General features: G+C 44.7%; 1 pseudogene; it reads right to left on the bottom strand.

Moving 5' to 3' along the window:
- The window catches only part of LOC135505518 (SNW domain-containing protein 1-like), a 26,960-nt pseudogene continuing 529 nt past the window's right edge, over positions 1-26,431 (bottom strand).

The following is a 26,431-nucleotide window of genomic DNA, read 5'->3' as shown; positions in this document are numbered from 1 at the left end:
TCACTCCTTCCTGCGTTTCTTGTCATGGTCATAGTCCTTGGAGCCTCTGCTGGTGGAGGGTCTCTTGGATCCTCTGCTGGTGGAGGGTCTCTTGGAGCCCCCGTGCTGCTTAACCTCCTCCAAAAACCCGTCCAGACCGAAGGGATCCTCCTCAAACTGGACGGCCGTCACGACGAGGACCGTGATCCGTACCAGAGAAGAGGGGAAGGAGAGAGTCAGGATTTGTTTTGTTTCTGAAACAGTAGACAAAATCCTGCTGCTACTGCAAAAAAAAGTGTTTTGGATCCTTGTAGTTATGACCCATAGAAAGTATAATTCAGGGCATATTTTCTTTAATGGTTTATTTATACAGGTATAAGTAAATATATAGCTAACTAGATAAATAAACTAGCTTCTACCCCCCAAGCCATATGACTGCTGAACAGTTCACCAAATGACTGCCTGGACGATTTGCATCGAACCCCTAATTTTATTAGCATTTATTATCATTTTTCCCCACCGACTCTCTTGCAGAGGCTGGATGTACATTCACTGGACTCGAACCACACACACCTCTGTTTATTATTTATGCATAGTCACTCGACCCCTACCTATATGTACATCACAGGAGGTTGGTGGCACCTTAATTGGGGAGGATGGGCTCATGGTAATAGGTGGAGTGGTATCAAATCCATCAAACATGCAATTCCATGTACTCCATTCCAGACAATATTATGAGCCAGCCTCCCCTCAGCAGCCTCAACTGATGTATATTACCTCAATATATCCTCATTGTCATTTTATATCATCCTTTAGTTTGTTTAGGACTTTTTAAAAACTGCATTGTTGGTTAAGGGCTTGTAAGTAAGCATTTCCCTGTAAAGTAAAATGTGATTTGATAAAGGACAGACACACTTTAGTAATAAGGGATTCAAAGTATATTGAAAGCAGGTGCAATTATAGTCCCATCAATGTCATAGAGATGGAAAGAGGCCTCATAATTGTGTCCATACCACTATGGCATCTGTGACAGCATGGGCAGCGCCATTGAGGCCCTCAATTTTAAAGTAGTACATTTTCTTATTTTGTGAAAAAAGTATAAAGCTTATATTGGTGATCCACAGCATGCAGTGCCTGAATCCTGAACCAAATATTGCGTCATTCATTTATTGTGGCCACTAGATGGCGATGTTAATGCCATTTACAAACCATAGGACCCAATTGGAAGAAGACAATGCGCTGATCATTGGCTGTTGGTTCCCAAACCATAGGCATCCCCACCGATGACTACTTAAAAAAATGGTGGAAGCCCTCAATGGAAATGTCCATGCTAAAATGGGTTAGATCCAAGTTGAGTCCTTTATCCATCTCTATGGGCCATGAATAAAAAGTCTGTTCCCCATTATTTTGGATACCATGTTTATTTTGGAGAGGAGATCTCGGTGACTTTGAAAGAGAGGTCTCAAAAAGGAGCATAGGAGGTTTAACACTTTATTATAGGCACTAAACTCAGTCTTTCAACTGGTACCCGGCTACCTTCAGAATAGTCTTGAGACTTGTTGGCGTCCTAGAGTAAAATCAACGGTGTGTTTGTGAGAGTCTTGTCTCTCCATAGAGGGGTGTCGTGTCTTTACTATCATTAACTGAAGACTGATAGTTTTTTTATCAAAGATTCTCTGTAATTAGTTATTACGCGATTAGACTGATTAATCATGTAACCGTAATTACTGGGAAGTCGGGGCACCTGTCACGCCCTGGTCGTAGTATATTGTGTTTGTCTTTATTTATTTGGTCAGGCCGGGGTGTGACATGGGTTTATTGTGGTGTGTTTTGTCTTGGGGTGTTGTTAGGTGTTGGGTGTGTGGCTTAGTGGGTGTATCTAGCATAGTCTATGACTGCCTTGAGTGGTTCTCAATCAGAGGCAGGTGTTTATCGTTGTCTCTGATTGGGAACCATATTTAGGCAGCCATATTCTTTGAGTTTTTCGTGAGTGATTGTTCCTGTCTCTGTGTTTGTATTCACCAGATAGGCTGTATAGGTTTTCACGTTCTTTGTTTTGTTCGTTATTTCATGTCTAGTTCATTTTTATTAAAGAACACTGCATTTTGGTCTGCTTCTCCTTCGACAGACGAGAACCGTTACAGCACCAAGGAAAAATATTCAGATTACAAAGTTATCATTTCCTAAAATAACTTTTCAGATATTCTATCTGATCAATTAGTCTTCGAATTAATGAATTATTTACTTTACCTCACGTTAGTCTCATTCCAAACGTCGTAAATTGTTGCTTCTCTGCACAAACCCAGTCTTCACTATGAGTCATCCATACATCAATTGACTTAAATCATTTATGACTAAGTAATTCACAGAAATGCATAAACAAACAAACAAACAAAGGTAAATGTGGTTTCATGAAATAGGACAATGTGCCCGAGTGGGCTAAACCAGCATGGTGGCTTGTTAGGCAAAAGGGGAAGTGGGGGTCAACTAAGAAGTCACTGTAGAGTGATAATTATAACAATTGAAATGCTAATCCTTTGCACATGAACGCTCACTCATTCGGGAATAATTGCAATCAATATATATATATTTACGCTCAGTGTGTCATCTTGATCGCTGGTGAAAAGTTAATTTCTGTTGTAGAATTGTCCGTCTCGCTCCCTCAGTTGTGGTTAGAGGGGATTGTTCAGAGTTATAAAATGGATGTTTCGGCGGTTGTCGTTCTTCGCGTTCAATGATACCGAATTCCTAGCTGCAGACTAGTAATTATTATCAAAGACTTGTTCTTATTCTGTCGTTAACGATAGTCTAAGAATTTTACCACGTGGTATGGTTAAAAGATTCAGCAATGGTCTACAACCTTTGTCCTCCTGATGGAGAAAAACATGGTCTGCAACCTTTAGCCATCTGGTAATTGAGGTAAGCTCGGTCTGCTGATCGAAAACCCGAGTGGGGGTTTTATTCGGATGGGCCGAAGAGGGCTGTCCCAGGATGTCTGACCCTAACTGGGCTCAGGGGCGGTCCTCTGATTTAGTTCAAATCATAAGGGAATCATATTACACAATTATACAAACAGTATCATACTCATTCATCTTATACAACAATTAGATGTAAACCTCATATCTGAGGCGATTATATAAACAGCGTTATGGTAATGTGGCCACACCGACTCCCATGAGCTTTCCCAAGTTGTGACAAGCGGACCAGTTCGTAGCTGGATTCTTCACCGATCTTTTATACCTTCTCCGGAACGTAAACGTTGTTCAGACCTCAAGTTCTGTGAGGTGGAAGGATTTCCTTTGTCCTTTATGAAAATGTACTCTCTCTTTACTATGTGGCCATGTGGCAGGGTCTTTTCATGAATTTACGACCTCTGACCACAGCAGCCTAGTTGAAGGAGGCAAGGAGAGGGGGATGGGGTTGCTATACCCAAAGAGGCCAACGTCATGACAGGGGTCATAATAGTTTGTTGGCCAAACTGTTGGGGACGCTACAGAGAATTTTGTGCGAAGACCGATTTCCCGGGATGTCTCACGGTTTGAAAAACACTGCTCTAGCCCTGCCGCCTTTCTCGCAGATGCGGAAGGGCGACATCGGCAGATGCAGAGGTTTGAGACGCAGCCCATGCAGAAATGTGATATCTAGATAGATATTCTAGCTTAATGTAATTAGATTTCCACGGGGACATTGACACTAGGGGGTTAAGACACCACATTGGGGTTTCCTTTATTTTGGCAATTACCTGTATGCATTGATGTGTACTGTTTGGAATGCTGTCCATTGAACTTTCTCAGTGTATTATTTTCCCCAATAGAAATGTGATCGAAACAGGTAGAATATATCAGTGACGGCAATCTGTCAGATAACAAATACTGTTCTGTAGTGTCTAGAAGGCTATAGCTAGTATCGCATTCCACCAGCAGTCCCTGTTAGTGACTAGGTTATCTGTAGAAAACCCAATAAAGAATCCTAACCTATAAACCAGCCAGTACAACGAACTGAGAGTGGATTTCAGTAGACATAATGGACCTTAGGGGAGGGATACTATGGATGAAGCAAGCTGCTCTGCTCTGGTATACGCACTATACTGTAGACGCCTGCATGTCCCGCTTTGGTGCAATATCACTACAGCCCTTAGAGTACACATCACTACAGCCCTTACACTACAGACTGCAGCGTCCTTGCATTGCATACGTAGGGTAACAAAATGAGGCTTAAACATTGCATTTCTCAGCAGTCGACTGCATCGCTCGTTATATATCTCTACCCAGAGAGGAAGCAGCGCCAGGGAAACAGACGGCCTACGATACCTGTTGCTCTGCACGCGAGTGACCAGGTCATCAACATACAGTAATATACTGCATATGGATATAGTATAAGCCAGGTCTCGCCAACCCTGTTCCTGGAGAAACCTGTCCTGTAGGTTCACTCCAAACCCTGATCTAGCACACTCAAGATGTTCTGGGCCATGTCTCTGCCAGTCTTGAACGGCTGCTCGTACACATTGTACATTTCATCCTCCCCGCCTGGAAAACCGCTGTCCGTACCCTTGGGGGGGGGGAGGTGTAGCAGGTGAGAAAGTGTAACAGGTGAGATCTTAAGTCACTCTAGTAGAAACACCACTATAGGAGAACCTCTGACAGCACAGCAGGTGTTTGTGTGTCACCTTGGTCTGGTTGAATAGTCTCTGGTTGTACTGAGCCTCACCGGAGGCTCTAGGGTTGGGCTGACCCAGAGCGATGAGTTCACTGACGTCCCTGTCCTGGTCTCTCTGTAGCATCGACCTGACGATGGGAATAAACCAAACCAGACGGTTAGTTAAGAAAGAAGGCGAGAGAGTGAGATACAACATATGGATACGGGAGTGCTTGGTGTTTAGTAGAGCATCCCACCTCTGTAGCTTGTGTGTGAAATGAGTTGCTGCACCAAACATAGCACATCACTGTCTACTAACATTATCACAATCCCAACATATCTGCAGATAATCACATCCAGCAGAAGCGACTGCAAGGTTAAGTAGACGCTCTGGGCTAACTGGCTCTTCATAATGAGGCCATTTACAACCAGCAGTCAGGCCTGTCGTTGTAATCAGTGGCCGTCTCCCTATCCTTTCTTCCTACTGCTCTCCCCCCTTCCCCCTGCCATCATCTGACAGCTCCACTGCAGAGACAGACAACTGGAGCAGAGTAGCCTAATCTCTATGTCTGCCTCTCACCAATTTGCTCTCTCATTTTCTTTGCCTGTCTCCCTCTCAACCTGTCTCCCTATCTCCCTCTCACTCTCTGAAGCACTGCAGCTGTAGCAGACAGGACGGTCAGGGGGTCTGGGCTGGGTGCTGCTGTGGCCAGCTGCGTTCCTTCAGCGTTCCGAATGAACCATGAATGATTCAGCAGGGTGTGTGTGTGTGGATATATGTACCTCTTATCGGGGGAGGCTCGGGAGATGTTCCTGTCGTGCTGTCTCTCTTTCCTCCTGTCATGGCGGATCTCGTCACGCTCTCTGGCCTCACCGTCCTCGCCACCTGCCACAGGAGAGAGAGCGGGAGGGAGAGGTGGTGTAGAAGAAAGAGGACAGAGAGGAGAATAAGGGTGAGAGGATGGAGAGAGAGTTACAGAGTGACGACAGAAAGAGGGGAGGTATGGAGGGCGAAAGCGTGCGAGAGAGAAGGAGCAAGGGTGTTACCAGGCAGCTCACTCACACATAATCAGGACTGACAGCTGAGTAGTCTGCTCTCTGCGTGCAGAGCTACTTGGACAAGATTCTGAGAAAGGTCTAGGGGTTTGTGTTCCTCAATGCTGCATTTGGTTAAATCCCGTCAGTATATTTCATTTCAAATATATTGATTGATTTGTCAGACCATCCACACGACTTTACAACACTTTACATTGGCAGTCCTTGTACAGGAAAACATGACATCACAAACAGGTGACCTGATCCTAGATCTGTGGTTAGGTTCAAGCAGGAAGAGGTTGTGGACTGACGTCTGTCCCCTCTGTGACCTTTGATCCCTGCCCTGCGTTCTCACGCCATCTGAGCCAGCTCTCTTGAGTTTTTCCTCCTTCTTCTACTTCTTTGTCTGGGCCATCTTCTTCTCCACCTGGGATCTCATCTCCACAGCCTCTCCGGCCTGGATGCAGTAGATGCAGTAGACAGTTTACATTCATTTAAATCAACATCACATTTTAAACTTTAGGCTACAATCATAAATGTGGCTTGGAGGCATATAGGCTTAGACACAGCACAACGAAGAGAAAGAAAACACAGAATCTTAATTTTATGATGAGAGAATCACTCTAAAGGCTAGAGCCAATATCATACAGAAAAGTAGTCGGCTTTGAAATTGACACAAAGAGATGACCATTCACCCCAAAAAATATATACAGTGGGGAGTATTTGATAACATGCAAAATCGGCAGTGTTTCCTACTTACAAAGCATGTAGAGGTCTGTGATCTTTATCATAGGCACACTTCAACTGTGAGATACGGAATCTAAAAAAAAAATCCAGAAAATCACATTGTATGATTTATAAATAATTAATTTGCATTTATTGCATGACATAAGTATTTGATCACCTACCAACCAGTAAGAATTCCAGCTCTCACAGACCTGTTAGTTTTTCTTTAAGAAGCCCTCCTGTTCTCCACTCATTACCTGTATTAACTGCACCTGTTTGAACTTGTTACCTGTAAAAAAGACACCTGTCCACACACTCCATCAAACAGACTCCAACCTCCCCACAATGGCCAAGACCAGAGAGGGTGTAACGACATCAGGGAAACAATTGTAGACCTGCACAAGGCTGGGATGGGATACAGGACAATAGGCAAGCAGCTTGGTGAGAAGGCAACAACTGTTGGCGCAATTATTAGAAAATGGAAAAAGTTCAAGATGACAATCAATCACCCTTGGTCTAGGGCTCCATGCAAGATCTCACCTCGTGGGGCATCAATGATCATGAGGAAGGTGAGGGATCAGCCCAGATCTACCCGGCAGGACCTGGTCAATGACCTGAAGAGAGCTGGGACCACAGTCTCAAAGAAAACCATTAGTAACACACTACGCCGTCATGGATTAAAATCCTGCAGCGCATGCAAAGTCCCCCTGCTCAAGCCAGCGCATGTCCAGGCCCGTCTGAAGTTTGCCAATGACCATCTGGATGATCCAGAGGAGGAATGGGAGAAGGTCATGTGGTCCGATGAGACAAATTTTGCTTTTTGTCTAAACTCCACCCGCCGTGTTTGGAGAAGAAGAAGAAGGATGAGTACAACCTCAAGAACACCATACTAACCGTGAGGCATGGAGGTGGAAACATCATTCTTTGGGGATGCTTTTCTGCAAAGGGGACAGGACAACTGCACTGTATTGAGGGGAGGATGGATGGAGCCATGTATCGCTAGATCTTGGCCAACAACCTCCTTCCCTCAGTAAGAGCATTGAAGATGGGTCGTGGCTGGGTCTTCCAGCATGACAACGACCCGAAACACACAGCCAGGGCAACTAAGGAGTGGCTCCGTAAGAAGCATCTCAAGGTCCTGGAGTGGCCTAGCCAGTCTCCAGACCTGAACCCAATAAATCTTTGGAGGGAGCTGAAAGTCTGTATTGCCCAGCGACAGCCCTGAAACCTGAAGGATCTGAAGAAGGTCTGTATGGAGGAGTGGGCCAAAATCCCTGCTGCAGTGTGTGCAAACCTGGTCAAGAACTACAGGAAACATATGATCTCTGTAATTGCAAACAAAGGTTTCTGTACCAAATATTAAGTTCTGCTTTTCTGATGTATCAAATACTTATGTCATGCAATAAAATGCAAATTAATTACTTAAAAATGTTTGATTTTTGTTTTAGATTCCGTCTCTCACAGTTGAAGTGTACCTATGATAAAAATTACAGACCTCTACATGCTTTGTAAGTAGGAAAACTTGCAAAATCGGCAGTGTATCAAATACTTGTTCTCCCCACTGTATGTATTTATCCCCCCCCAAGCAGACACATCGATGGCTCTGAACGAACTTTATTTAACTCTTTGCAAACTGGAAACCATTTAACCGGAGGCTGCATTCACTGTTGCTGGGGATTTTAACAAGGCTAATCTGAAAACAAGACTCCCTAAAATGTATCAGCATATCGATTGCGCCACCAGGGCTGGCAAAACCTTGGATCACTGTTATTCTAACTTCCGCGACGCATATAAGGCCCTGCCCCGCCCCCTTTCGGAAAAGCTGACCACGACTCCATTTTGCTGATACCTGCCTACAGACAAAAACCAAAACAAGAAGCTCCTACGCTGAGGTCTGTCCAACGCTGGTCCGACCAAGCTGACTCCACACTCCAAGACTGCTTCCATCACGTGGACTGGGACATGTTTCGTATTGCATCAGATAACAACATTGACGAATACGCTGATTCGGTGTGCGAGTTCATTAGAACGTGCGTTGAAGATGTTGTTCCCATAGCAATGATTAAAACATTCCCTAACCAGAAACCGTGGATTGATGGCAGCATTCTCGTGAAACTGAAAGCGCGAACAACTGCTTTTAATCAGGGCAAGGTGTCTGGTAACATGACCGAGTACAAACAGTGCAGCTATTCCCTCCGCAAGGCTATCAAACAAGCTAAGCGTCAGTACAGAGACAAAGTAGAATCTCAATTCAACGGCTCAGACACAAGAGGCATGTGGCAGGGTCTACAGTCAATCACGGACTACAGGAAGAAATCCAGCCCAGTCACGGACCAGGCAGACTAAATAACTTTTTTGCCTGCTTTGAGGACAATACAGTGCCACTGACACGGCCTGCAACGGAAACATGCGGTCTCTCCTTCACTGCAGCCGAGGTGAGTAAAACATTTAAACGTGTTAACCCTCGCAAGGCTGCAGGCCCAGATGGCATCCCCAGCCGCGCCCTCAGAGCATGCGCAGACCAGCTGGCTGGTGTGTTTACGGACATATTCAATCAATCCCTATACCAGTCTGCTGTTCCCACATGCTTCAAGAGGGCCACCATTGTTCCTATTCCCAAGAAAGCTAAGGTAACTGAGCTAAATGACTACCGCCCCGTAGCACTCACTTCCGTCATCATGAAGTGCTTTGAGAGACTAGTCAAGGACCATATCACCTCCACCCTACCTGACACCCTAGACCCACTCCAATTTGCTTACCGCCCAAATAGGTCCACAGACGATGCAATCTCAACCACACTGCACACTGCCCTAACCCATCTGGACAAGAGGAATACCTATGTGAGAATGCTGTTCATCGACTACAGCTCGGCATTCAACACCATAGTACCCTCCAAGCTCGTCATCAAGCTCGAGACCCTGGGTCTCGAACCCGCCCTGTGCAACTGGGTACTGGACTTCCTGACGGGCCGCCCCCAGGTGGTGAGGGTAGGTAACAACATCTCCTCCCCGCTGATCCTCAACACTGGGGCCCCACAAGGGTGCGTTCTGAGCCCTCTCCTGTACTCCCTGTTCACCCACGACTGCGTGGCCACGCACGCCTCCAACTCAATCATCAAGTTTGCTGACGACACAACAGTGGTAGGCTTGATTACCAACAACGACGAGACGGCCTACAAGGAGGAGGTGAGGGCCCTCGGAGTGTGGTGTCAGGAAAATAACCTCACACTCAACGTCAACAAAACTAAGGAGATGATTGTGGACTTCAGGAAACAGCAGAGGGAACACCCCCTATCCACATCGATGGAACAGTAGTGGAGAGAGTAGCAAGTTTTAAGTTCCTCGGCATACACATCACAGACAAACTGAATTGGTCCACTCACACAGACAGCATCATGAAGAAGGCGCAGCAGCGCCTCTTCAACCTCAGGAGGCTGAAGAAATTCGGCTTGTCACCAAAAGCACTCACAAACTTCTACAGATGCACAATCGAGAGCATCCTGGCGGGCTGTATCACCGCCTGGTACGGCAACTGCTCCGCCCTCAACCGTAAGGCTCTCCAGAGGGTAGTGAGGTCTGCACAACGCATCACCGGGGGCAAACTACCTGCCCTCCAGGACACCTACACCACCCGATGTTACAGGAAGGCCATAAAGATCATCAAGGACATCAACCACCCAAGCCAATGCCTGTTCACCCCGCTATCATCCAGAAGGCGAGGTCAGTACAGGTGCATCAAAGCTGGGACCGAGAGACTGAAAACAGCTTCTATCTCAAGGCCATCAGAGTGTTAAACAGCCATCACTAACATTGAGTGGCTGCTGCCAACACACTGACACTGACTCAACTCCAGCCACTTTAATAATGGGAATTGATGGGAAATGATGTAAATATATCACTAGCCACTTTAAACAATGCTACCTTATATAATGTTACTTACCCTACATTATTCATCTCATATGCATACGTATATACTGTACTCTATATCATCAACTGCATCCTTATGTAATACATGTATCACTAGCCACTTTAACTATGCCACTTTGTTTACATACTCATCTCATATGTATATACTGTACTCGATACCATATACTGTATCTTGCCTATGCTGCTCTGTACCATCACTCATTCATATATCCTTATGTACATATTCTTTATCCCCTTACACTGTGTATAAGACAGTAGTTTAGGAATTGTTAGTTAGATTACTTGTTGGTTATTACTGCATTGTCGGAACTAGAAGCACAAGCATTTCGCTACACTCGCATTTACATCTGCTAACCATGTGTATGTGACAAATAAAATTTGATTTGATTTTTGTATGTATGTATGTATGTATGTATGTATGTATGTATGTATGTATGTATGTATGTATGTATGTATGTATGTATTGCAGAGAGACTCAGAGAAGAAATCGCTAATCACAGGACAAACATCGGTTCTCAAAACCACAAACAATGTACCTTTCTGTCAGCAATGTAGAGCGCCTCGGCCAGTTTGGCAAAGTTGTCATTGATGTGAACGGTCTGCAGTCCTCTACCATACGCTTCCAGATGCTTGTCCAGGGGGGGGGGTGGTGTAACTCAAGAAGACAAACCCAGAACATAGGACTCAACTTTGGGAACACTTTCTATGAAACACACACTCACACATAATTAAGTGGTAATGCCGGTGCTTGGAGGATATACTGGCACAGGTCTGGTTAGGCTTTATCTCGGGTCGGCGAACCGTGCCAAGATATCCTCCAAACACCGGCTTCGAGGGCATTGTCACTTTTAAACAACAGGTTACCAACATATTCAAATAATGACAGACATATTTCAATTTTTCATACCATTTCATCCTTCCACAAGATATAGTCCCGACACAAATCTAGGGTTGCTTCCAATGCCGGCTGGTTGATCGTTCTATCGGTTTGGTTGCTAGAGATGCGACCCAGTCGTTCAATCTAAATGTTCCATTGCCATACTGGCTGGCAACTTTCTTATCCCTTGCTTGCTAGCTAGCCAACTACAGCTAACTTAGTCACATCAAAAAGTGCAGCCAGAATAACAGCAAAGTCGCCGCATTTGCATAAGCTGTTTTCTAGTGACATTTATTTGGAAACATCCATAACAATGAGCTAATGAGGCGTGATTTCACCTGGCATAGAAAATGTGCTCACTTGTCACGACACTGTTGTTCAGAGGAGCTAGTCAACAACACACTAACACAATCACTTCAAACTGAAGCTGGAAAGACATCAAACAAGCTGCACTTTGTTTCACTTTTTATTTTATTTTTTATACATATCCATAAAATGATGCCAGCTGATTCATAATTTCGATTGGCTGAGAAACGCTGCCTGTCTATCTCATCCCCTGAAACTGTCTATATGCTTTTAATAGTGGAGATCAAGTTAATGAAGTGCCTGGCTGGGCTGATGAGACAGTGGATTGCTCAGTCAGATGGAACAGAGTAAATAGGTATTTTAACGTCATAGGATTTAGCCGGTGGTAACTTGTGGAATAGACACAGACTGGAATGCGCTTTTAACCAATCAGCATTCAGGATTAAACCAACCAGTTGTATAATGCCTTATAATAGAAATATAGTGCATTACACAACTTTGCTTTAGGCAATCACAAAAACCACTAGTCATAGAACACAGGAGTGTACTTACAATGTCAGCAATCCTGACCTCAAACAAACACAACCTCCCATTGAGTCAGTGTCTCCAGAAGGAGAGAGCAGAGTTGGTATATCTTTGCGTTCTTCCAGTTTGAGATGCAGGGAGGAATCTTCCTTGACTGTCATCTGGTAGGACAGAGAGAGAAAACGCATCACATCTTTGCTCAACATTTACACAGCTAGAGAAGAGACTACATTTCATTTGGACACGAAAAAAAGGTGTTGAGTTGAGCTGATCCTTTTACACATTATTAAAAGTAATAAAAACACTATTGGCAACTTAAAATCTCGAGATCAGTTAAGTCTGTCTGAACCCCAATGGTACCTTTCTGCTTGGCGAGTGCATGACAGGTGCAGGAGGGGAGGGAGGTCCACCAGGAATCTTCTTATTGATCCTGGAATAAGGAACCTTGACACACCACATCCTAGATGACAAAATAAGCGAGTGTGCTTCTAGCTTTATTTAGCAGATGTGCATGACTCAAGTTATCCTAGCACATAGGCAGGTTGGCTGTTTAGCAACAAAACCGACAAGTGCACAGCTATAGGACAAAACAGACGAGGTTGGCTTCGACGGTTGACAACATGTAAGCTATATTTTGCACAAGGCACCACGTGTCGTCTCTCAAATACATTGTTACAGTTGCTTGTTAGCTAGCCAGCGAATATTCAGTCAAAACAAGACATGGTATCAAGTACAAGATAAAACTAGCTGTAATGAGCCACCCACGATTCCCCACATGGCAGCTTCTTGTCATTGTTGCTAGCTATCTAGGGGAGGCAGGGTAGCCTAGTGGTTAGAGCGTTGGACTAGTAACCAGAAGGTTGCAAGTTCACACCCCCGAGCTGACAAGGTACAAATCTGTTGTTCTGCCCCTGAACAGGCAGTTCTTAACTGACTTGCCTAGTTAAATAAAGGTATAAATATCTAGCCCCCCAGAAACACATGCCCCATTGAAACGTGTGCATTGTTTCTGTGACGTTGTCAGCTAATCTGTCTTTAGCAAGATAGTGAAAGCACATTTGTTTTAAAGTTTAGTCAGTTATGAGTTTAGTCAGCGACGCTGGTGGGAATGTACTTACTTGACGCGTGGGGCTCTATGGGGTCCTTCTGCATCTCCACCATATGTTTGTCCCCCGAGTTGAAGTCCACGCCCTGCTGGGACGGAGTGTACCTGGGGAAATGATACAGGTATCAGAATCAGTATGCATACATGCATGCATACATTACAGCACAGTGTGTGGAGGATGTATTTTCTAAGTATACCCTAGTGCTCCTGATGCTTTCTATACCGCCCATGATGACAGGATTTATATAGCCTTGTCTTATTATCTAGGGAATTCACTCACTGCTACAATGTACACACACACACACACACACACACACACACACACACACACACACACACACACACACACACACACACACACACACACACACACACACACACACACTACAGGTCACAAGTTTTAGAACGCCACCATTTTCCCAGTTGTTATTGAAATTCACAGTTTAATGTCTTAATGTACTCTGACATTAAAGCATAGAACAAATAAACAACTGGAGACAAAAAAAATTAAACCATGGAATCATTTTGTTTAACATAACACTTTGCAGACATAATAGCCAAACCCACTTGTGGCATTCTTTCTACAATGGAAATCAAATATTGTTGGGAAAGTTCTTCCCAACACTGTTGCAGAAGTTCCCACAAATGTGTTGCACTTGTAGGTTGCTTTGCGTTCACCCTTCTGCCCAGTTCATCTCAAACCAGCTCCATGGGGTTTAAGGCTGTAGACTGTGCTGGCCATTCCATGATTTGAAGCCTACTGTCTTGTTATTTTCTTCTAAAGTAGTTCTGACATAGCCTGGAGGTATGTTTTGGGTCATTATCATGCTGTACGATGAACCCCTGCAAAATGCTGTGATTGCCGTTTTGGTTCAGGGTGCCACTCACTCTGCAAGTCGCCAACTCTGGATCCAGCAAAAGTGCACCAGACCATCACGCTTCCTCCTCCATGTTTGACAGTTTCTGTCACACACTGAGGAACCATCCTTTCGCCTACTTGACGGCGTACAAAAACCCTACACGATGAACCGAAGAGTTCACAGTTTGATTCAGCAGTCCAGAAGACCTCCTGGAGGTCTCCAGTTATCTGCTGGCAGTGCTTCATGACCCAGGCAAGCCTCTTTCTTCAAGCTGTTGACTCTCAGAATCTTGTCTTCTGATTCTGTTGTGGCTTTGGGTCTGCCTTTTGATGGTGTAGGAAACTGTACTCACTGACACCGTGGCATTTTCTCTAAGGGAAAGATCTACACTTTTAAGGGTTACAATGGTCTGTCTTCCTTTGTTAATTGCTTTTTTTCACCTCGCCATTATGATAGCAATATACTACTTCCTGCAGTACAGTACTGCCCAAATAATGCTTAAGAGGGTGTAGTAACACAGTCTGTTCCAACACGGCTTTTATATATAAAAGTTTGTAAGTAATCAACAAAAGTTGGGACACCCGTAGGAACTGTTAGCATCAACTTTCAAGGCTTAATTTACTTCCATTGCTGCAGAACAGCTGTACGTTGTTTGGCCCTTTTTCACAACTCTGGAATGTACATTAGTTTTCAGTTTTTGGTAACCTAAACTTTCTTTTAAACCTCTGTCAGTTTATTGCTTACCTTTGTACCATGTCAGGTTATTCACTGGACTTAAACTGCTTAAAATGTAGAAAATAGTAAAAATAAAGAAAAACCTTTGAATGAGTAGCTTCAGATAAAGGTGTAGGTGTATAAAATCAAGCACACAGACATGCAGTCTCCATACACAAACATTAGCAGTAGAACAGCCTTACTAAAGAGCTCAGACTTTCAGCGTGGCACCGTCATAGTACGCCACCTTTCCAACAAGTCAGTTCCTCAAATTTCTGCCTTGCTAGAGCTTCCCCGGTCAACTGTACGTACTGTTATTGTGAAGTGGAAACTTCTAGGAGCAACAACGGCTCAGCCATGAAGTCGTAAGCCACACAAGTTCACAGAACGGGACTGCAGAGTGCTGAAGCACATAAAAATCCTCTGTCCTCGGTTGCAACACTCACTACCGAGTTCCAAACTGCCTCTGGAAGCAACTTCAGCACAAGTACTGTTCGTCAGGAGCTTAATGAAATGGGTTTCCATGGCTGAGCAGCCGTAGTACACAAGCCTCCTCAATGCCTAGCATCGGCTGGAGTGGTGTGAAGCTTGTCGCCATTGGACTCTGGAGCAGTGGAAACACGTTCTATGGAGTGAAGAATCACGCTTCACCATCTGGCAGTCCAAAGGACTAATCTGGGTTTGGCAGATGCCAGGAATGTTTGGTGGAGGAGGAATAATGGTCTGGGGCTGTTTTTCATGGTTCAGGCTAGGCACCTTAGTTCCAGTGAAGGGAAATCTTAACGCTACAGCATACAATGACATTCTAGATGATTCTGTGCTTCCAAATTTGTGGCAACAGATTGGGGAAGTCCCTTTCCTGTTTCAGCATGACAATGCCCCCGTGCACAAAGAAAAATCCATACAGAAATGGTTTGTCGAGATTTGTGTGGAAGAACTTAACTGGCCTGCACAGAGCCCTGACCTCTACCCCATCAAACACATTTGGGATGAATTGGAACGCCAACTGTGAGCCTGGCCTAGTCACCAACATCAGTGCCCGACCTCACTAATGCTCTTGTGGAGTTGTCCCTGCAGCAATGTTCCAACATCTAGTGGAAAGCCTTCCCAGATGAGAGGTAACTGTTATAGCAGAAAAAGGAGGACCAACTCCATATTAATGCCCATGATTTTGGAATGCGATGTTTGACGAGAAACATGTCCACATACCTTTCATGTAGTGTAAATATATACCTGTATTTAGTATTGTATTCAGCGGATTTAATTTAGAAAAAGCCCATATTTTAACTCACGAACCGGCAGTCACTAGTTAGCTTTTCAGTTGACATTAGTGCCGTTCTGCTCCAAGTTCTATTGAGCATTGACCACTTTTTGATCATGCCCTTGATGACGTTCCATTCACTCTAAACGTGCTACATTCTCAGAGTAAATCGTTGGTAACTTTTGGAACCATATATGGTAGAGACATGAGGTTTGGAGTATTGTTTTTCTAACAAAATGTTCTATTGAATGGACATACTTGTAAAAACCTTGAATGAATTAAGCATTTTATGGGTGAACACCCTATATTATCTTCCATTTTGAAAAGGGAGAAACTCATAAACAACAGTTGGCATCATCCATCACATTCAAAATCCATACCTGATGTACTGTGCTGGGGCCTGTTTGTCAGCTGCCCTCACAGGCATAGCTGCAGCTATCTTCTGAGAGACCTGCTTCAGCAGAGCGTCGCGGGTCTTCTCCGTCAGCTATTTGACAGCCTCCTCGTCAGGCTTCTGCAACTCTGGGGCATAGTCGCTCAGCACTTCCTTAGGAAGCAGGTCTGAGTACTTACTGAAAATCACCTGCACAGGGACAACAGAGGAGACAGCTGAATATATAGAAACTGAACTGTACACAGGTCCTCCGTGACAGTGGTTATTCAAATGATGGCTCTCTGTTTAATACAGGATTGTGGCAAGAAACAGCTTTTTTTACTTGGTAACTAGATGACAATAACAAAAACATGGTGGGTCACAGCACAGGAAGGAGTCTGGAGACCACTGCTCTATAAAATAAAGATGTGGGCACAGCGATTCATAGGCAATTTCATCCCCAGAATCATGGTCCCCAGTGTCATGGTCCTATGTGGCTCAGTTGGTAATGCATGACACTTGCAACACCAAGGTTGTGGGTTCAATTCCCAGTATGAAAATGTATGCACTCACTATAATGTCTGCACTCACAATAATGTATGCACTCACTCTGCATAAAAGCATCTTAAATGACTAATGTAACTAATGTAAAATAAATCCACATGAGAAGTGCCAATGGATTTACTTTAGAATCATATGAGAATGTCTCGTACATACAACTACATTGTAAGATCTAGGTTGACCAGCTGGATATCTATTAATATTCTTACCTTGTTCTTGCCCTGTCCCTGTCTGGCGATGGCGTCGTATTTGATCTTGGCCTCCCAGTCCACCTGTACAGCCAGGGCGTTGGAGCGCTTCTTCTTCCTTCCCATCTCCAGAGGGAACTGGGCCACGTGGATTTCAGGGAACGCAAAGCCGTCTCAAAAGTCCTCCAACACAAGGAAGGTTGTCAAACACTGTGAGACTAGTAGTAAGAAGCAATGTGCAGATGTACCCATTTCCACTGTCCTACAACACAGGGGAGTCCAACACACAAACTGAGAGGAAAAAGCTATATCTCATGATATTGCTTTTCTGAACATTCAGGGCGTCATTTCTAACACAACACCAACAATAACACAGCTTCAATCCATTAAACTGGGTATGGAGTAAAGTTTAGTACTTCCAGAGAGCGGGGCACCCAGCTATTCCTGTAGCCGTAGGGAGGGGGTTGTCTGCGGGAGGAGACGAAGGCGGTGGAGTGGGACCTCTGTGCCCGGGCCCTCTACTCGGACTCCAGCTGGTCCTGGGAAAACTGAGTCGGCGCCGGTAGGAAATTGTCATTCTTCTTGCACCATTAGCTAAGATTTCCACTTCCAACATCTCGACTGTAAACAAGGCCATCTAACGTTAGGATAACGTAGTTAACCTTACTTACGTAGTTACAGTAGCGTATGTGCTAGCTGCAAGTACTAGTTTTGAAACACAACAGAAGCTTTTGTGTTCACAGTAGTAACGTACATGTACTAATAAACCTGACCCCGATACAATAACTAGCTAAACACCAAAACAAGAAACTGGTGGAGACCAGCTAAGGTTAGCTTGCTAGCTAAGTGAGTAACTAACTAACGTTAGGGAAAGGCCAGGACTCGTCTCAGGAGTTAGCCATAGCTAGCTATAAGCTAACGAACAAAACGTCGATTTCAAAGCAATAATATGGCAGTAAAACCTTAGTAAATTTAAATAATCTTAACATGACATTTTATCGCTTAAACGTCTGATTTGAATTGTTTTGCATTCTGTAACAAAAAATAAGGCCTTTCCACAACACTCACTTCATAAGTGACATTCTTGTTTATTCCACAATGTCTATGATCTCGCAATGTTTGCTTCAACGTTTTTCTGAAGAGGGCGAGGAAGAGGGTCAAAGTGAGAGGTTTCACTCTCAAATCACATTGTATTTGTCACCTGCTTCGTAAACAGCAGGTGTAGACTAACAGTGAAACGCTTACTCAAGGGTCCTTTTCCAACAATGCAGAGTTTAAGATAAAGATAAAATAAGAATACAAATAGTGACACAAGGAATTCATATACAGTGAATAACAATAAAGAGTCGTGCCCTCTTCACAACTGTGTGGGTATGGACCATGTTAATTCCTTAGTTATGTGGACACACATGAACTTGAAGCTCTTGACCCGCTCCAGTACAGCTCCATCGATGTGGATGGGGGCGTGCTTGCCCATTAGTTTTCTGTAGTCCACGATCAGCTCCTTTGTCTTGCTGACATTGAGGAAGAGGTTGTTGTTCTTGAACCATACTGCCAGGTCTGTGGCCACTTCCCTCTAGACTGGTTCATCATCATCGGTGATCAGTCCTACCACCGTTGTGTCGTCAGCAAACTTGATGATGGTGTTGGAGTCGTGCGCGGCCACACAGTCGTGGATGAACAGAGAGTAAAGAAGGGGTCTAAGCACACACCCCTGAGGGGGGTCTTACTCACATCGGCTACAGAGAGCAAGATCACAGAGTCGTCCGGAACATCTGGTACTCTCATGCATGGTTCAGTGTTGCTTGCCTTGAAGTGATCATTTAGCTTGTCTGTTAGGCTCATGTCACTGGGCAGCTCGTGGCTGGGTTTCTTGGTAATCCATGATAGTATGCAAGCCATGCCACATCCATCCTGCCAGAGCTGGCGTAGTAGGGTTCAATCTTAGTCCTGTATTAACGCTTTGCCTGTTTGATGGCTTGCCGGAGGTCATAGCCATCAAACAGGGTCGCCAAAATCGAGCCAAAATATGTGCTTATTTTGGACCTAAGCTTGCCACCTGCCTTCCCACCTTTGGGACACTGACTCCCGTTGTTAGGGTGGAGACTTGAGCATCTTGTCATTATACATATACAATTGGATAAAGCCAATTTTGGCTGTGCTATCTAGTGGAAACTGTTGTATGGGAGAGTAGGGGTGTGTGGAAAGGAGTGGGTGTGTCGAAAGGAAAATAGTGGGCGTGTGGAAAGGAGTGGTTGTGTTGAAAGCGCTCTGCTATAGATTAGATGGTTTTGATTGAGCTGTGTTTTTTTCTTTTACATTGAGCTACCAGAGGATGAGTCTGAGGATGAGTCTGCCAGAGGATGAGTCTGAGGATGAGTCTGCCAGAGGATGAGTCTGAGGATGAGTCTGCCAGAGGATGAGTCTGAGAAGTATTTCACTGTATATTTTCAGTTATAAAGTTAAATGTTTATTTTTTATTAAAAGTGCTGATGTAACTCTACCTACATGTACATATTACCTCAATTACCTCGACTAACCGGTGCCCATTGACTCTGTACCGGTACCCCCTGTATATAGCCTCTTCTTAAAGCAGTGTTGGTTAAGGGCTTGTAAGAAAGCATTTCACAATTTGATTTGATGTTGGCTGCAGTGTTGCTTCTTCATGCGTTTTATGCGTGTGCTTACAACGACTTGGCTACTCGGTAACTTGTCAAGCGGGAGCGAAGGGCACAGTGTTGTTGCCATTCATGCCTTCCCCATTGAGTAGTAGACTGTATGTTTGTATCAAGATTACATCTACAGTATGGTTATCAATATCAGTTATATTTTTGGGTAGGCTGCTATCCTACTTGAAATAAAATCATGGGAGGGAAAAATGCTACCCCCACTGCTAATGGCCCAGCAAAGGCAATTCAGGTGAGGAGCCCCTGCAACAAAGCAACTCACGCCAAACATTTAAGACTAGATAGCACATTAATCAGTGATCACCAAGGATGTCCAAGGTGAAATAGCTTATGAAATCTATCGATAGGCTATGAGATGTAAAATATAAGGGGCGAAGTCAGAAAAAGTGGAACCTCCTTTTTTAGGCCTAGCTTTCTACACTGTTGTAACTGCCTCAAAATGATCCGAATTAGGCTATTGAGAAGATGGCAGAAAGAGCATCGATGACCCAAAAGATAAATGCTGCCTTGTCTCATTCATCTCCCTGTCACTCATCCTCAATCCTCTGACAGTGTTATTTCTCCAAACCCTGTCAGCTCACATCCATCACAGCATTTCTGCATCAGATCAAACTTCATTAGGTGTCCATTCGCCAATAGGGAGACACAATAAAGACCAAAATAGCAATAGCCTAAGTGCCTCTTCAATACTGTTGACCTTTGTGCAGGTCTTTTCTAATACGTTCCACTGAATGGAAATCCCTCTTTGAGACTTTCTCCTATAGGATACGTATTGTATTAATACATAACAGTGGGTCACATCCCATGTGGAATATATATAGAATAATGTATTAACAAGGTTCTTATGTGTTCTACCTGGAAGTGATACATATGGCAGCAAATACACTTACACGATTCATTGAAGATTCTTGTAATATACAACTTATATGTTGCATGTATTGTATGAAAAACATACATTAGAGACATGTAAACAAATCCTTCTAAAGTCTCAGATACCATATCTATGTAGGAAAAGACCTCAATCATGTATTCAAATGTGTTTTGCCACATACATGTATATGTTAACACATACAGTGCCTTCGGGAAATTATTCAGACCCCTTGACTTCTTCCAAACTTTGTTACGTTACAGCCTTATTTTAAAATGTATTAAATTGTCACGTCCTGACCATAGGAAGCCTTTATTTTCTATGGTAGAGTAGGTCAGGGCGTGACTAGGGATTTAGTCTAGTTTATATTTTCTATGTGGGGTTCTAGTTTGTTTTTTTCTATTTGGTGTGTTGATATGATTCCCAATTGAGACAGCTGGCTATCGTTGTCTCTAATTGGGGATCATACTTAAGTAGCATTTTTCCACCTGTGTGTTATGGGATAATGTTTTGAGTAAGTGTATGTAGCACCTCTGTTGTCACGGTTTGTTGTTTCGTTTGTTTGTTGTTTCACTTTCGCCTTGGTCCGTCTATACAAACGAACGTGACAGAATATCCCATCAACAAAGGACCAAGCAGCGTGCCCGGGAGGAGATGGCATCCTGGTCTTTGGCGGAGATCAGGGAGAGAACATCCTGGACTTGGGACAACATGATGTCAGGAGAGAAGAGCCTGCCATGGAAGCAGGCAGAAGCAGCGAGGGAGGGACAGTGACGTAGTCGGGGAGGAAGGCCACAGAAACCCCACATTTTTTGGGGGGGGGGCACATGGAGCAGTCGGCGGAGCCGAGGAGTGAACCAGAGCCAGTCTGGGAGAAGAGGGAGAATGTGGAGGAGAGAGAAATGAGAGAGTTATTGAATTGGTGGAGGATGCACGACGTTTGCCCTAAGGAGCGTGTTATCGATTTAAAGCCACCTGAGTCTGCTCTCCGTACTCATCCTGAGAAGTGTGTTAAAGATCCGGTACAAGTGATGCCGGCTATACGCACCAGGTCTCCAATACGCTTTCCCAGCCCAGTACGTCCTGTGTCAACTCCCCGCACTCACCGTGCGGAGTGTGTCATCGTTCCGGCACCATCTGTGCCAGCTCTATGCACCAGGTCTCCAGTGTGCCTCCACAGCCCAGTATGTCCTGTGCCTGCTCCTTGCACTCTCCCTGAAGTGAGTGTCCCCAGTCAGGTATGTCCTGTGCCTGCTCCTCGCACTCTCCCTCAAGTGCGTGTCCCCAGTCAGGTACGTCCTGTTCCTGCTCCTCGCACTCTCCCTCAAGTGCGCCTTCTCAGTCCGGTACGTCCTGTGCCTGCTCCTCGCGCTCGCCCTGAGGTGCGTGTCACCAGCCCGGTACCACCAGTGCCGGCCCCGTGCACCAGGCTTCCTGCGACGATCCCCAGTCCAGAGCTTCCGGCTACAGTTCCCAGTCCAGAGCTTCCGGCTACAGTTCCCAGTCCAGAGCTTTCGGCGACAGTTCCCAATCCAGAGCTTCCGGCGACAGTTCCCAGTCCAGAGCTTCCGGCGACAGTTCCCAGTCCAGAGCTTCCGGCGAACGTGACATAAATAAAACAATTTCCTCCAAAAAATAAATACAATACCACATAATAACAAAGGAAAAATAGGTTTTTGGAAATGTTTGAAAATGCATTAAAAACAAAAAATAGAAAAACCTTATTTACATACGTATTCAGACCCTTTGCAATGAGACTCTAAATTCAGCTCAGGTGCAACCTGTTTCCATTGATCATCCTTGAGATGTTTCTTCAATTTGATTGGAATCCACCTATGGTAAATTCAATTGATTGGACATGATTTGGAAAGGCTCAAATCAGTTTTGGAAAGGCTTTAATCCATTTTAGAATAAGGCTGTAACGTAACAACATTTGGAAAAAGTCAAGAGGTCTGAATACTTTACGAATGCTTCACTCTGTTCCACTTCCTAGACCTGTTGGGGAAGGAGGAAAATGCAGCATTTGACAAATAAAACAGGACTTAATTGAGTGTAAAATGAAAATGGTTGCAAATGCCAGAGCCCACGTGTGTCTGTGAGCAGGAGTTCTGACATACTGTAGAGATCTTTCAATTTTGTGCAGATATGGGATGTACATATATTTTATTTATCATGATATCATAATGGAATGGTCCCCCAATCCTATTTTTTAATACTATATCTCTTGACACATTGATGAAAATAATCATGGCCTCTATACCTTCAAGCTGCATAGTTGGACCCTATTCCAACTATTCCAACTACTGAAAGAGCTGCTTCCTGTGCTTGGCCCTCCTATGTTGAACATAATAAACCTTATCCTATGGATGTGTACCAAACTCACTAAAAGTGGCAGTAATAAAGCCTCTCTTGAAAAAGCTGAACTTTGACCCAGAAAATATAAAAAACTATTGGATCTCCCAATCCTCTAAAAAGAAAATGAAAAAGATGTTGTGCAGCAACTCACTGATGTAATTTGGAAACATAATGTTAACTTTCACTGCTATGCGGATGACACACAGCTGTACATTTCGATGAAACATGATGAAACCCCAAAATTGCCCTCCCTGGAAGCCTGTGTTTCAGATATAAGGAAAGTGAATGACGGCAAATGTTCTACTTTTAAACTCGGACAAAACAGAGATGCTAGTTTTAGGTCCCAAGAAACAGAGAGCTCTTCTGTTGAATCTGACAATTAATCATGATGGTTGTACAGTCGTCTCAAATACAACTGTGAAGGACCTCGCCGTTAGTCTGGACCCTGATCTCTATTTTTGACGAACATATCAAGACTGTTTCAAGGACAGATTTTTTCCATCTACGTAACATTGCAAAAATCAGAAACTTTCTGTCCAAAAATGATGCAGAAAAATGTATCCATGCTTTTGTCACATCTAGGTTAGACTACTGCAATGCTCTACTTTCCGGCTACCTGGATAAAGCACTAAATACACTTCAGTTAGTGCTAAACAGGGCTGCTAGAATCCTGAGTAGAACCAAGAAAGGATCATATTACTTCAATGCTCTGCCTGGCAGGTTCCCTTCTCTCCACTGGGATTCTCTGACTCAAACCATATTACAGGGGCTGAGTCACTGGCTTACTGGTACTCCTACATGCCGTCCCTAGGAGCGGTGCGTCACTTGAGTGGGTTGAGTCACTGATGTGATCTTCCTGTCGGATGGCGCCTACCCTTGGGTTCGTGCCGTGGGGGAGATCTTCGTGGGCTATACTCGGCCTTGTCTCAGGATAGTAAGTTGGTGGTTGAAGATATCCCTCTAGTGGTGTGTGGGCTGTGCTTAGGAAAAGTTGGTGGGGTTATATCCTGCCTGTTTGGCCCTGTCCGACCCCCGGGTCCTGGGGTCCTGTCTCAACCTCCAGTATTTATGTTGCAATAGTTTATGTGTCGGAGGGGGGGGGGCTAGGGTCATTCTGTTATATCTGGAGTATTTCTCTTGTCTTATCCGGTGTCCTGTGTGAATTTAAGTTTGCTCTCTCTAATTCTCTCTTGCTCTCTTTCTCTCTCTCTCTCTCTCTCTCTCTCTGAGGACCATGCCTTGTTTTTGTTTTTTTTGTGACGGTTGCGTCCTGTTTTAATAATTGCCTGAGTAAAGTGCTTTGTCCACTCATCTCTGATCCTGCGCCTGAGTTCCATGCACCAGCTACACCCACCCACTGACAGAATTTCACACGCTCAATGTGGAGTCAGCAGGAGCAGGTGCCCTGGTATAGGGGTTGAGGGATGCGGTCCATGGCGGCGCCGAGATGATGGAGCATCGCCGCGTGCTCCCGGACGCGCTCCTAAACCTCTATACCAGGGCACCTGCTTCTGCTGACATATTGTAGCTGGACTTTTAATGGAATATCTACATAGGCGTACAGAGGCCCATTATCAGCAACCATCACTCCTGTGTTCCAATGGCACGTTGTGTTAGCTAATCCAAGTTTATCATTTTAAAAGGCTATTTGATCATTAGAAAACCCTTTTGCAATTATGTTAGCACAGCTGAAAATGGTTGTTCTGATTAAAGAAGCAATAAACTGGCCTTCTTTAGACTAGTTGAGTATCTGGAGCATCCTCATTTGTGGGTTCGATTACAGGCTCAAAATGAAAGAAAGGACTTTCTTCTGAAACTTGGCAGTCTTTTCTTGTTCTGAGAAATGAAGGCTATCCCATGCGAGAAATTGCCAAAACCCTGAAAATCTCGTACAACGCTGTGAACTACTCCCTTCACAGAACAGCGAAAACTGGCTCTAACCAGATTGTATCGGGACTCTGGAGTAACTCCCTGGCTATTCTAATTTAATGTTCAAATTTCAGTTTGCTTGTTGTAGTGTATCATGACAACTTCAACTATAACGAATACATGCTCTATTGATCTTCACTTGATAAGGAAAGGGTTGCATATAGCTCAGGTTAATATATGTAGCCTTCCTAACAAAATACATGAGGTTTTTAACTTGGTCAACATAAATAATATTCATATTTTGGCTTTGACCAAAACACATTTAGATGTATCTGTAAATGAAGGAATCCGACCCAGGAACTCGGGTGCATCCTCCGATCATAACGTGCTGAGAAAACCAGGGAGTGTGTCCGGATGAGTAGGAAGGAGCACAGCAGATAATCCACACAAGACAAGAGCACGGACACACGACACAACCTCAGAGAAGAAACAACGATCTGACAACAAGAAACACTGGTAACAGAACATATAAAGGGAAGATAAGTGGTTCCAGCTGGCGCAGACAATCAGGCCGAGATTGGGAAACCACGCCAGTACACAAACACTGGAGAGAGAGAGAGAGAGAGAGAGAGAGGGAGGCAGTGGATTCATGAACCGTGACAATACCCCCCTAGGAACGCCTCTTGGCGTTCCCAGGCAAATTTACCTGTCGATTGAAATCATCGATAAGGGAGTGATCCAGAATGTCCCTAGCAGGTACCCAACTTCTCTCCTCCGGGCCGTAACCCTCCCCAGTCCACCAGGTACTGGAATCCGCGTCCCCTCCTTCTAGAGTCCAAAATACGATTGACAGAAAAGGTGGTTTCCCCATCAACAAGTCGTGGCGGCGGGGAACCGGGACCGGCGGGTTAATGCGTGCCTGAAACACAGGTTTTATTTTAGACACATGAAAGGTAGGATGAATTCTCCTATACGCCAGAGGAAGCTTGAGCCGGACCGCCACCGGACTAATGATCCTGGTGACTCTGAACGGGCCGATAAATTTGGGGCAAGCTTGTTCGAAACGGATCGGAGTGGAATGTTCTTAGTAGAAAGCCACACTCTTTGGCCAACGACGTATACCGGAGGCTTCGACCGGTGGCGATCGGCCTTAGCCTTGGTGCGCGCCCCCACCCGGAGAAGAGTCTCACGGGCTCTGCTCCATGCGTGACGGCACCTCTGGATGAAAGCGTGAGCGGAGGGAACAGTGACCTCGGACTCCGTACTGGGAAAGATAGGTGGCTGGTAACCTAAACTACACTCAAACGGAGAGAGACCCGTGGCTGCCACTGGCAACGAATTGTGAGCGTACTCAACCATAGAGAGTTGTTGACTCCAGGAAGAGGGATTCTTGGAAACCAAACATCGCAACACTCTCTCCAAATCTTGGTTGGCCCTCTCCGTTTGACCGTTGCTCTGGGGATGAAACCCTGAAGACAGGCTGACACTCGCTCCCAGTAACCTACAAAACTCTTGCCAAAACTTGGACACAAATTGGGGCCCCGGTCAGAAACTACGTCCATCGGCAGGCCATGTAAGCGA

This window comes from Oncorhynchus masou, chromosome 19 (genome assembly GCF_036934945.1).
Source record: "Oncorhynchus masou masou isolate Uvic2021 chromosome 19, UVic_Omas_1.1, whole genome shotgun sequence".
NCBI lineage: Eukaryota > Metazoa > Chordata > Actinopteri > Salmoniformes > Salmonidae > Oncorhynchus > Oncorhynchus masou.
This window is presented reverse-complemented; position numbering and strand designations above follow the sequence as displayed.